At 52.9% G+C, this 12,102-nt stretch overlaps 1 protein-coding gene across 2 annotated transcripts in view; it reads left to right on the top strand.

Moving 5' to 3' along the window:
• The first annotated feature begins 11,960 nt into the window (after nt 1-11,960).
• FAM53A (family with sequence similarity 53 member A) overlaps nt 11,961-12,102 on the top strand; it is a 37,622-nt gene continuing 37,480 nt past the window's right edge. For both annotated transcript variants that reach the window (XM_017876220.1, XM_017876222.1), the window contains exon 1: nt 11,961-12,100. The gene's annotated coding sequence lies outside the window, so the exon portion shown is untranslated. The remainder of the gene's footprint in view (nt 12,101-12,102) is intronic.

Genomic DNA, 12,102 nt, shown 5'->3' with positions numbered 1-12,102 from the left:
GGCTTTCTGGACCCGTGAGGATGGCTCTTATGATTAACTGGGTTTCAGGATATTTTATTTTATTTAATTAATTATTGTTATTTTTGATACAGAATTTCACTCTTTCGCCCAGGCTGGAGTGCAGTGGCGCAATCTCGGCTCACTGCAAGCAACTTCTGCCTTCTGGTTTCTTTTTTTTTTTCTTTTTTTTTTTTTGAGACGGAGTCTCGCTCTGTGGCCCAGGCTGGAGTGCAGTGGCCGGATCTCAGCTCACTGCAAGCTCCACCTCCTGGGTTTACGCCATTCTCCTGCCTCAGCCTCCCGAGTAGCTGGGACTACAGGCGCCCGCCACGTCGCCCGGCTAGTTTTTTGTATTTTTTAGTAGAGATGGGGTTTCACCGTGTTAGCCAGAATGGTCTCCATCTCCTGACCTCGTGATCCGCCCATCTCGGCCTCCCAAAGTGCTGGGATTACAGGCTTGAGCCACCGCGCCCGGCCCTGCCTTCTGGTTGCAAGTGATTCTCCTGCCGTAACCTCCCAAGTAGTTGGGATTACAGGTGCACGCTACCACGCCCGGGTAATTTTTGTATTTGTTTTTTGGAGAGACAGGGTTTCACTACGTTGGCCAGGCTGGTCTCGAACTCCTGACCTCATGATCCACCTGCCTCGGCTTCCCAAAGTGCTGAGACTACAGGCATGAGCCACCGCGCCCGTCCCTAATTTATTTTTTGAGACAGAGTCTTGCTCTGTCATCCAGGCTCAAGTGCAGTCACTCGATCTCAGCTCACTGCAGCCTCCGCCTCCTGGGTTCAAGCAGTTCTCCTGCCTCAGCCTCCTGAATAGCTGGGATTATAGGGGCCCGCCACCACACCTGGCTAACTTTGTATTTTTCGTAGAGACGGGGTTTCACCATGTTGGCCAGGCTGGTCTCGAACTCCTGACCTCAAGTGATCCACCCGTCTCGGCCTCCCAAAGTGCTGGAGTTACAGGCGTGAGCCACCGCGCCTGGCTGTGTTGCAGGATGGTTTGTTTTCCACAGAGGCAAATTTGAAAGGTCCGCTAGGTGAAGTCACATTTCAGTACCTGGCAAACTGAAGGTGCCTGGCACGCTGGCGTGTTGGCTTCTACTTTGAACCTTGGTTGGTTCGCAGGGAGAAGCATGCCTATTTGATCACCTGTCAGCATATAATTGTACATTTAAGGATCTTGGCTGGGTGCGGTGGCTCACACCTGTAATCCCAACACTCTGGGAAGCTGAGGCAGGTGGATCACTTGAGGCCAGGAGTTCAAGACCAGCCTGGCCAACATGGGGAAACCTCATCTTTACTAAAAATACAAAAATTAGCCAGATATGGTGATGCATGCCTGTAGTCCTAGCTACTCAGGAGGCTGAGGCGTGGGAGTCACTTGAACCTGGGAAGCAGAGGTTGTCGTGAGCTGGGATCATATCACTGAACTCCAGCCAGGGCGACCCTGCCTAAAAAAAAAACAAAACAAAACAAAAAAACTTGGTTTGTTTTCTTTGTGCTCTGGTTTGCTTTTTTTTTTTTTTTTTTTTTTTGAGGCGGCTCAGTCGTCGCTCTGTCGCACGGACGGAGTGCATGGGCCGGATCTCGAGCTCACTGCAAGCTAGCCGCTTCCACGTGGTTTCGCCTATTCTCACTGCCTCAGCCTCCTGAGTAAGCTGGGACTACGGTGCCTGCCACTCGCACGGCTAGAGTTTTGTATTTTTAGTAGAACGGCGTTTCACCGTGTTATAGCCAGGATGGTCTCGATTCCTGACCTCGTGATCCGCCCGTCTCGCTCCCAAAGTGCTGGAGGATTACAGCTTGAAGCCCTTGATGCACCGCGCCCGGCCTTGTTTGCATTTTAATGTGCAGATGCAACCCAAGCCAGTTGGTAACAAACACACTGCGTAACGTTTTCAGGAAAAGCCACTCTCAGACTCTATAGCTGAGGTTCCAACAAAGATGCTGTGTAGGATATTCGTGGCTCCTGCTGCCTGGCCTGGCACTTTCCCTGTGGTGGTGTGTGGAATGCAGACCTGTCATCTCATCCCAGTTCTGCTGCTTCATAGCTGCATGACTTGGCCTTCATGTTCCGTCTGTGAAACGTGTATAATAGCATCTACTGCAGAGGATGGCTCTAGGGGCAAAACGAGTGGGGGTGGGATGCCAACCACATAATAATAATAATGCAAGACAACAGTAGCTGTTGTTGCTGAGGGCCCCACTCATCCCTTAATTCCTCAGGCTGCACTAATAGGCTGAGGTCTTCAGGCAAGGATAACAACAGCAGGCACTTAGGAAGCATGATGTTCATGGGGGCATCCGCACTGCTTCGTGGAGGCTGAGAGGGGACAGCTCTGCCCAAGGGGATCCCGGTCACCCCCTGCCAGGCCTCTGGAACCCAGTCCTCATTGTGAACATGAACATGGGGGCATGCAGCATCCCCTGGTGGTGGCCCCAGATGCGGTTTTGAGAGGGGTTTCCAGGTGTGACGGCTGATAGCACTGGCTATGTCTTCAGAGAAAAGGCAGACTGAGTTTCCAGAGGCACCCCCACCCCTTGGGCAGAAGTGCCGAGGCAGAGGCCTGCCACGGATGCAGGCAGGCAGCAGGAGCCCACGTGAGTCATTAACGCTGCGTAACAAATCACCCCAAAGCTTAGTGGCATATGAAACGGTCTTTACTACCTCAGTTTCTGGGGGCCAGGAACCTGGGTGTGGGTTAGGAGGGTCCTCCTTCCAACTCCCACAGGCTGCACTCAAGCTGCTGGCTGAGGCCAAGCCCTCATCTCAAGGCCGGGCCAGGAGGACCCACTCTGAAGCTTGTGCATGTGGCTGCTAGCCTAAGTGGGCCCTCGGTTTCTGGCTAGGTGGGCTTCTCCACATGGCAGCTGTGTCATCATCCTGAGCAGAGGGCACAGGAGGGTGTGAGCATGAGGGAGTCCTGGCCTTGTGTAGCCTGATTTGGTGGCAATGGCCTGTCTCTGCTGTTGGTTAGAAGCAAGTCAGGCTGCTGTTGGGGGCGGGGATTACACCAGGGCGTGAATCCTAGGAGGTGGATTGCTGGAGGGCCTCTTAGAAGCCTGCCTCCCACAGAGGCCCTTGTGCTGCTGCCCAGCACCTTGGCCTCCTGAAATCTCACTGCTTCCTGATTCCAGCCTTTGGAGGGCCCCTCGAGCTCTTTGAGGGGAGGGGGACAGCAGCCCTTGACTCCGTGGGACAGGGTGGGCCTTCTCTGCCATTGAGCCTGGAGCCGGGGAGGGCCCGTCTGGGGCGCTGCTTATCTCTCCTGCCAGGACTCCTCACCCCAGAAACTCCAAGATATGCCCTGGCCTAATCCTCTCCTTGGTCTCAAACCTGTCAATCCAGCTGCAAGCGGACAGCCCTGCTCAGGGGTGGGCAGGTACTTGGAATGCACAGAGTGGGCCTGCTCCGTGCCTGGCCCCATCCAGTCTAACTGTGCTGCTGTCAGCCTGACGACCAAAGCTCACCCAAACCCAGGGATCTAGGTGGGGCACCAGCTTCTAGCTCTCTCCAAATCCCCAAAGAAAAACAGGCAGGGTGGCAAGCCCAGGCTCTCGTGGACAATTATGACCAAGCCATGTGACAAGATATTTTCACAAAACCCAGATGCAAGTGGTGGAGTAAACCCTTGACAGCCCCATGGCCTGTGTGGCAGCGGAAACTGGCGGGGTAGAGGGAGGCGGTGACCCAGAGGCTGAGGCCCTAAGAACAGGGGAGCCCAGAGGAGCTGTCCACGTCTCTGGAAGCCCCTCAGGCTGGTGTGAGAGGAGCAGCCGTGCCTTTGCCCTCTCCATAGGGTGAGTGAGGGCCATGGGAGGAAGACACATGGGCTGGAGCCATCCAAATCTTGGGAGGTCCCTGAAATGACCACCAGGATGATCCACTTTCAAGCTTCAGCATGTGGCTGCTGGCCTAAGTGGGCCCAGTGCTGAGTGGAACCAAAGGGGCGAGAGGGACAGACAGCCCAGTGTCTAAGAAGCTTTACAAACGCAAAGGAGAGGGAACTTGGGGAAGGTGGACACTTTCCTGAGACGCATATGGTCCTAAAGGTTAAGAAATGTGAGTAGAAAAATGTCCTGGTCAAATCCCATGCAGCATGACTATAAGAGAAAACAGACTGCAGAGCAGGATGCCATGCCTAAAAATATCTTTTTTAGGCCGGGTGTGGTAGCTCACACCTTCAATCCCAGCACTTTGGGAGGCTGAGGCAGATGGATCACTTGAGGTCAGGAGTTTGAGACCAGTCTGGCCAACATGGTGAAACCCCACCTCTACTAAAAATACAAAAATTATCCGGGTGTGGTGGCGTGCACCTGTAGTCTCAGCTACTTAGGAGGCTGAGGCATGAGAACTGCTTGAACCCGGGAGGTGGAGGTTGCAATGAGCCTAGATTGTGCCACTACACTCCAGCCTGGGCAACAAAGTGAGACTCTGCCTCAAAAAACAAAAACAAAAGGCCGGGCACGGTGGCTCACGCCTGTAATCCCAGCACTTTGGGAGGCCGAGGTGGGCAGATCACTAGGTCAGGAGATCGAGACCATCCTGGGTAATGCAGTGAAACCCCATCTCTACTAAAAATACAAAAAATTAGCAGGGTGTGGTGGCAGGCGCCTGTAGTCCCAGCTACTCGGGAGGCTGAGGCACGAGAATTGCTTGAACTCGGGAGGTGGAGGTTGCAGTGAGCCTAGATTGTGCCACTACACTCCAGCCTGGGCAACAAAGTGAGACTCTACCTCAAAAAAAAATTATATATCTATTTATTTAAACTAGAATACTTAGTTTCAAATCTAACAAAACATGTATGGGATCTGTATGCTGAAAAGTGCACAACACTGATGAAATAAAGATCTAATATGTGGAGAAATGTAACATGTTCATGGATTGAAAGACTCAATAAAGATGTCAATTCTTGGGCCAGGCACAGTGGCTCACACCTGTAATCCCAGCACTTTGGTGGGAGGCTGAGGTAGGCAGATCACCTGAGGTCGGAGTTTGAGACCAGCCTGACCAACATGGAGAAACCCTGTCTCTACTAAAAATACAAAATTAGCTGGGTGTGGTGGTGCATGCTTGTAATCCCAGCTACTGGGGAGGCTGAGGCAGGAGAATTGCTTGAACCCGGGAGGTAGAGGTTGCAGTGAGCCAAGGTTGTGCCATTGCACTCCAGCCAGGACAACAAGACCGAAACTCCATCTAAAAACAAAAATAAATAAAACATAAAAATAAAATTAGCCTGGTTGGGCATGGTGGCTCACACCTGTAATCCTAGGACTTTGAGAGGCAGAGGTGGGTAGATCACCTGAGGTCGAGAGTTTGACACCAGTCTGACCAACATGGAGAAACCCCATCTGTATGCAAAATTAGCCGGGCGTGGTGGTGCACGCCTGTAATCCCAGCTACTTGGGAGGCTGAGGCAGGAGAATTGCTTGAAGCTGGGAGGCAGAGGTTGCGGTGAGTCAAGATCGCACCATTGCACTCCAGCCTGGGCAACAAAAGTGAAAGTTGTTCTCAAAAATAAATAAATAAAAAAAATAAAAATTAGCTGGGCATGGTGGCACAGACCTGTAGTCCCAGCTACTCTGGAGGCTGAGGTGGGAGGATCCCTTGAGCTCAGGAGTTTGAGGCTGCAGTGAACTGTGATCACACCAGTGCAACCCATCCTGGGTGACGGAGTGAGACCCTGTCTCAAAAATAAATAAATAAATAAAAACTTTTGTTCTACCAAATACCCTGTTAAAACAATGAAAAGGGCCGGGCATGGTGGCTCACGCCTATAACCAGCACTTTGGGAGGCCGAGGAGGGCGGATCACGAGGTCAGGAGATTGAGACCATTCTGGCTAACAGAGACGGGTGAAACCCCATCTCTACTAAAAATACAAAATTAGCCAGGTGTGGTGGTGGCCACCTGTAGTCCCAGCTGGTGGGGAGGCTGAGGCAGCAGAATGGCTTGAACCTGGGAGGCGGAGCTTGCAGTGAGCCGAGGTATCGCCACTGCACTCCAGCCTGGGGACAGAGCGACACTCCGTCTCAAAATAAATAAATAAATAAAAAATGAAAAGACAAGTTACAGATTAGGGGAGAATATGTGTAAAGCCACAGGTGCCCAACCCTTGGGCTGGGGACTGGTACCAGTCCGCGGCCTGTTAGGAACCAGGTCGCACAGCAGGAGGTGAGATAGCATTACCGTCTGAGCTCCGCCTCCTGTCAGATCATCAGCAGCATGAGATTCTCACAGCAGCGTGAGCCCTACTGTGAACTGCGCATATGAGGGATCTGGTCCTTATGAGAACCCAGCTAATGTTTGATGATCTGAGGTGGAACAGTTTCATCCTGAATCCATCCCCACTCTGTCCGTGGAAAAACTGTCTCCCATGAAACCAGTCTCTGGTGCCAAAAAAGTTGGGGACCGCTGGTGTAAACCACATATCCAACTGAGGACTTGTATCTTTTTTTTTTTTTTTTTTGAGACGGAGTCTCGCTCTGTCGCCCGGGCTGGAGTGCAGTGGCCGAATCTCAGCTCACTGCAAGCTCCGCCTCCCGGGTTTACGCCATTCTCCTGCCTCAGCCTCCCGAGTAGCTGGGACTACAGGCGCCCGCCACCTTGCCCGGCTAGACTTTTGTATTTTTTAGTAGAGACAGGGTTTCACCGTGTTAGCCAGGATGGTCTCGATCTCCTGACCTCGTGATCCACCCGTCTCGGCCTTGCAAAGTACTGGGATTACAGGCTTGAGCCACCGTGCCCGGCCAGGACTTGTATCTTTGTAATTTTTTTTTTTTTGAGACAGGTCTCACTGACTACAGGCACGTGCCACTGCACCCAGCTATCTTATAATTTTAAAGCGCACAGTTCAGTGGCATTATGTACACTTACATTGTTGTATAACCATTATCACTACCTATCTCCAGTACTTTTTTTTTTTTTGAGATGGAGTCTTGCTCTGTCGCCCAGGCTGGAGTGCAGTGGCATGATCTCGGCTCATTGCAAGCTCCGCCTCCCAGGTTCACACCATTCTCCTACCTCAGTCTCCCGAGTAGCTGGGACTACAGGCACCCGCCAGCATGCCCAGCTAATTTTTTTTGTGTTTTTAGTAGAGACGGGGTTTCACCATGTAAGCCAAGATGGTCTCAATCTCCTGACCTCCTCATCTACCCGCCTTGGCCTCCTAAAGTGCTGTGATCACAGGCGTGAGCCAGTGCGCCCGACCTTAAATTTTTTTTTTTTTTGAGACGGAGTCTTGCTCTGTCGCCCCAGCTGGAGTGCAGTCACGCGATCTCGGCTCACTGCAAGCTCCGCCTCCCGGGTTCCCGCCATTCTCCTGCCTCAGCCTCCGGAGTAGCTGGGACTACAGGTGCCTGCCACCACGCCTGGCTAATTTTTTGTATTTTTAGTAGAGACAGGGTTTCACCGTGTTAGCCAGGATGGTCTCAATCTCCTGACCTCGAGATCCGCCCGCCTCCCAAAAAAAAAGCCAGCTATGGTGGCACACACCTGTAATCCCAGCTACTAAGGAGGCTGAGGCACAAGAATCATTTGAACCTTGGAAGCAGAGGTTGCAGTGAGCCGAGATTGCACCAGTGCACTCCAGCTTGGGTGACAGAGTGAGACCATGTCTCAAAAAAACCAAACCAAAACGATTACTCCAGAACAGTGGAAACAAGTAAACAAGTGAGAAAGAACAGATACAATACATAGAAAAATAGAAAAAAGCAAGGTGGCAAATAATCAACTATACTGATAATCACATTAAATATAGATGGTCTAAGTACTCTAATAAGAGTCAGAGACCGTCAGACTGGATAAAAAAGTAAGACTGGCCGGGCGCAGTGGTTCACGCCTGTAATCCCAGCACTTTGGGAGGCCGAGGTGGGCGGATCACGAGGTCAGGAGATCAAGACCGTCCTGGCTAACAAGGTGAAACCCCGTCTCTACTAAAAATACAAAATAGCCGGGCGTGGTGGCGGGCGCCTGTAGTCCCAGCTACTTGGGAGGCTGAGGCAGGAGAATGGTATGAGCCCGGGAGGCGGAGCTTGCAGTGAGCCGAGATCGCACCACTGCACTCCAGCCTGGGTGACAGAGCAAGACTCCGTCTCAAAAAAAAAAAAAAAAAAAAAAAAAAAGTAAGACCCATGCTGTCAACATGAAACCCATTTTCAACATAAAGGCATATATAGGTTCAAAGTATAAGGCTAGAAAAAGATACACTGCATTAACATAATGAAAAGAAAGCTTGAGTGGGTATATGGTATATTAATATTAGACAAAGCAGGTTTCAGAACAAGAAATGTTAGTAGGGAGAAAGCAATTTCCTAGTGATAAAGGTGTCATTTCTGCAGAAAGATTAGCAATCCAAAATGGGTACACACTTGATAACACAGGTTAATAACACACAAAATAAAAGGCTGATATAAGTCAGATGAAAAATAGACAAATCCAGAATCATATTTGGAGATTTCAACACTGCTCCCTCAGTAACTGATAGAACAAGTAGATTAAAAAAATCAATAAGGTCCGGGCTCAGTGGCTCACGCCTGTAATCCCAGCACTTTGGGAGGCCGAGGCTGGCGGATCACAAGGTCAGGAGATCGAGACCATCCTGGTTAATACAGGGAAATCCTGTCTCTACTAAAAATACAAAAAATTAGCTGGGCGTAGTGGTGGGCGCCTGTAGTCCCAGCTACTTGGGAGGCTGAGGCAGGAGAATGGCGTGAACCTGGGAGGCGGAGCTTGCAGTGAGCCAAGATCGCGCCACTGCACTCCACTCCAGTCTGGGCCACACAGCAAGACTCCATCTCAAAAAAAAAAAAAAGTATATAGGTGTGAGCCACCTTGCCTTTAATTTTTTTAAATTGTGAAAGATACATGAGGTATACAGAAGAGTATGGAAAATAACATAAAGCCTATGCACACATAACCAGTTTTGTCAAATCTTTGCCAAGATGGCTTCCAGATCCTTTTGTTAGTTTTTTTTTTTTTTTTTTTTGAGATGGAATCTTCCTCTGTCACCCAGGCTAGAGTGCAGTGGCACCATTTCCGCTCACTGCAACCTCTGCCTCCTGGGTTCAAGAGATTTTCCTGCCTCAGCCTCTGGAGTAGCTGGGATTACAGGCGCCCACCACCACGCCCGGCTAATTATTGTATTTTTAGTAGAGACAGGGTTTCACCATCTTGGCCAGGCTGGTCTCGAACTCCTGACCTCATGATCCACCTGCCTCAGTCTCCCAAAGTGCTGGGATTACAGGTGTGAGCCACCCTTGTTAAGTTTTTATGGAGGTGAAATTCATATAAAATAAAGTACTTAAAACATACAACTCAGTGGCATTAATACATTCACAATGTTGTGCGGCCACTCCCTCTATCTAGTTTCAAAACATTTTCATCACCTCAAAAGGAGACCCAGTACCCAGTAGGAAGTTGCTCCTCATTCCTCCCAGACCCGCTAATCCACTTGTTATTTGCCAATTCCGGACATTGCATGTAAATGGAATCATCCAGCATGTGACCTTTTGTGACAGTGTTTCTTCAGTCCCACAGTCAGGCAAAGGAGACTTAGTCAGGCCCGTCCTAGGGTCCCTGCTACCCAAGCCAGCCCCATCCCAGTGGCTCCAGGGAACCTGCTCAGAAGAGCCGTGCAGCACCAGAAAGGTGTGGGCACCAGGCCAATCCCGCCCTTCCCTTCAGGGCTTCATCAGCACCAGGCCACCATGGACCCAAGACAAGGCGGCTTCTCCTGGATGGGAGCATTCCCAGAGGGCCATCAGGAGAGAGGGTGGTGGCAAAGCCACAGACTGTCACTATGGTGGGACAAATCCCTTTGTTCTGAGGCTCAGCTTCCTTATCTGTAAAACGGGGAGGATTCCAACACCTTCCCATGGGCTAGTCCACAGCAAGGGCTAGATAACACGGCACTGTGATGACGAGCCCTCAGCCAACACAGGCCAACTGCCCCACAGCAGCCTGAAACATGGCTCTGATCCGACTCCTCCCACATGAGGGAGGGGTCTGAGCTCTGAGATCCAGCAACCATCTCTGGCCTGCAAGTGTTTCCCTGCAACCTGCCCTGTGGGAGGGCTTTGAAATGCTTTTTGGTTTTACTGGAGATCATCAAGTCAAATGGGACATTACTTTAAATGGGCACAGACTCTGTTTCTTTTTTTTTTTTGAGTTTCGCTCTTTTGCCCAGGCTGGAGTGACACGATCTTGGCTTACTGCAACCTCCGCCCCCCAGGTTCAAGTGATTCTTCTGCCTCAGCCTCTCAAGTAGCTGGGATTACAGGTGACCGCCAACACGCCTGGCTAATTTTTGTAATTTTAGCAGAGACCGGGTTTCCCCATGTTGGCCAGGCTGATCTTGAACTCCTGACCTCAGGTGATCCATCCGCCTCAGCCTCCCAAAGTGCTAGGATTACAGGCATGAGTCACCGCGTCCAGTCGACTCTATTTCTTAATCCACAAAAAGCCCTTAATAATTACCCAAATAAGGGCTGAGAGGGGTGGGTAATATAACTGAATCAGTCACACAGCTTTGACCTTTGTGATTTGAGGTGGTTGTCTCCGGTCCAGAGGGGCCAGGACGGAAACCAAGCTCAGGAGGGGCTGCCATGGGCAGAGCCTCGCCCCGGCCACAGTTGCCCTCATCCTGTTCTGGCCACTTTCTGCTCTGGTCCAGGTCACAAAGACAACTTGTCCTTGGGTAACCTGGTCAGCACAACCTAACTGTTGCAGGTGGCGATCACCGGACCCCAGCAGAGAACGGCCTGGACGGCTGCTCCAGCCCTTCTCCCCTCCCCAGCCCCGCTGGGACTCCCGCTTTTCCAGACAGGTGAGGCTCTTTCCAGCCCATCCTGGTGTCAGCTGGCCTGGCTTCACAGCCTGCACAGGACTAGCCTTACCAGGCCCAGAACGTGTTGGAGGCCCCAGCCTGACCCCTGGGAGCCCCGATGCCTCCCCCAACATCCAGCCCCAGGGGTGCTGCGTGGCCTCACCTAAGCCTATTCCCAGAACCAGTCGGCCTCCATGCATCTGTCTGCCTCGGTGTCCACTGTGGGACCCGGCCATCGAGCCCCACCGTGGCCAAAGGACACAGGTAGCTCTTTCTCCCCTTAGACTACCCCTTCTCACCACCCCCACCGAACCCTCAGGGCTTGGGGAACGCACACGGGGAGGCACTGGACTGCAGGGTCCCTCAGGCCCCTCCCACCCCAGGGACCCCTCTCCAACGGTGGGGAGCATTTTTCTCCTGCACCTTTGAGAAACCATCTGGTCTAAAACAAATCTCACCCTACCTCAGTGGAATCTCCAGAGTCGGCGGATATCCACACAGCCCAGGGCCAGCACACCTGGCCGTCAGAGGCCCGCCCTGGGTCAGGTGGCTCATCTCACCCAGGACACACCTGACCCCCAGCAAAAGAGGCTGGAGAGGGAGGCAGGGACCCCCTTCCTGGGAGTTTGCTGCTGGAGACTGCGAGAGCGGGGCACGGCCTCCTCCCGCTGCCCGCTACCCTCTCCTCTGCAGGGTGCTCATCACCAGGGACCCTCAAGAGCCCGGTCTCCCTGGGCCTGCTGTGCTCAGACGGAACTAGGCCCCAACCCCGCCTATCGCCAGAAGGAGCCCTGCAGCACGGTCCCCCCGGGCGCCTATAAGCGAAGGCCTAATTCACACTGTGCCGGTGCAGAAAAGTGCGACCCGAGAGGGCGAGTGACCTGCCCACGGCTACACAGCGGGCAGACGGCAGGCGGGAAGGCGGTGGCGGCGAGCCTCGGGCTCCGCGAGACTGCGCGCTCCGGGATGGGCCACCGCCTGAGCCACGGCTAGTGCCGGCCGGGACCTCCCCGCTGTGCGTCCTTCCCCGCCGCCTCAGGTCGCCGCCGCCGCTAGTCTTCCCTTCTCGGCCTGGAGAACGCAGCTGAGCGCCGGGCACGCACGCGCGCAGGGGGCGGGGCGTCGATCCGGGGGCGGGGCCAAACCGGCGCACAGGACGCCCTCCGGACTCGGTGGGCGGTGCGGAGGCTGGACGCCTGGAGGCCCCGCCCCTCCGTCGGCGCAGCGCGGCGCGGCTGAGGGCCGGCGTGGAGAAGGCGGTGGCTGACGGGT

This window comes from Rhinopithecus bieti, unplaced genomic scaffold (genome assembly GCF_001698545.2).
Source record: "Rhinopithecus bieti isolate Rb0 unplaced genomic scaffold, ASM169854v2 scaffold_9581, whole genome shotgun sequence".
Taxonomy (NCBI): domain Eukaryota; kingdom Metazoa; phylum Chordata; class Mammalia; order Primates; family Cercopithecidae; genus Rhinopithecus; species Rhinopithecus bieti.
Note: the sequence above shows the minus strand (reverse complement) of the source record. Positions and strands in the feature narration are given on the sequence as shown.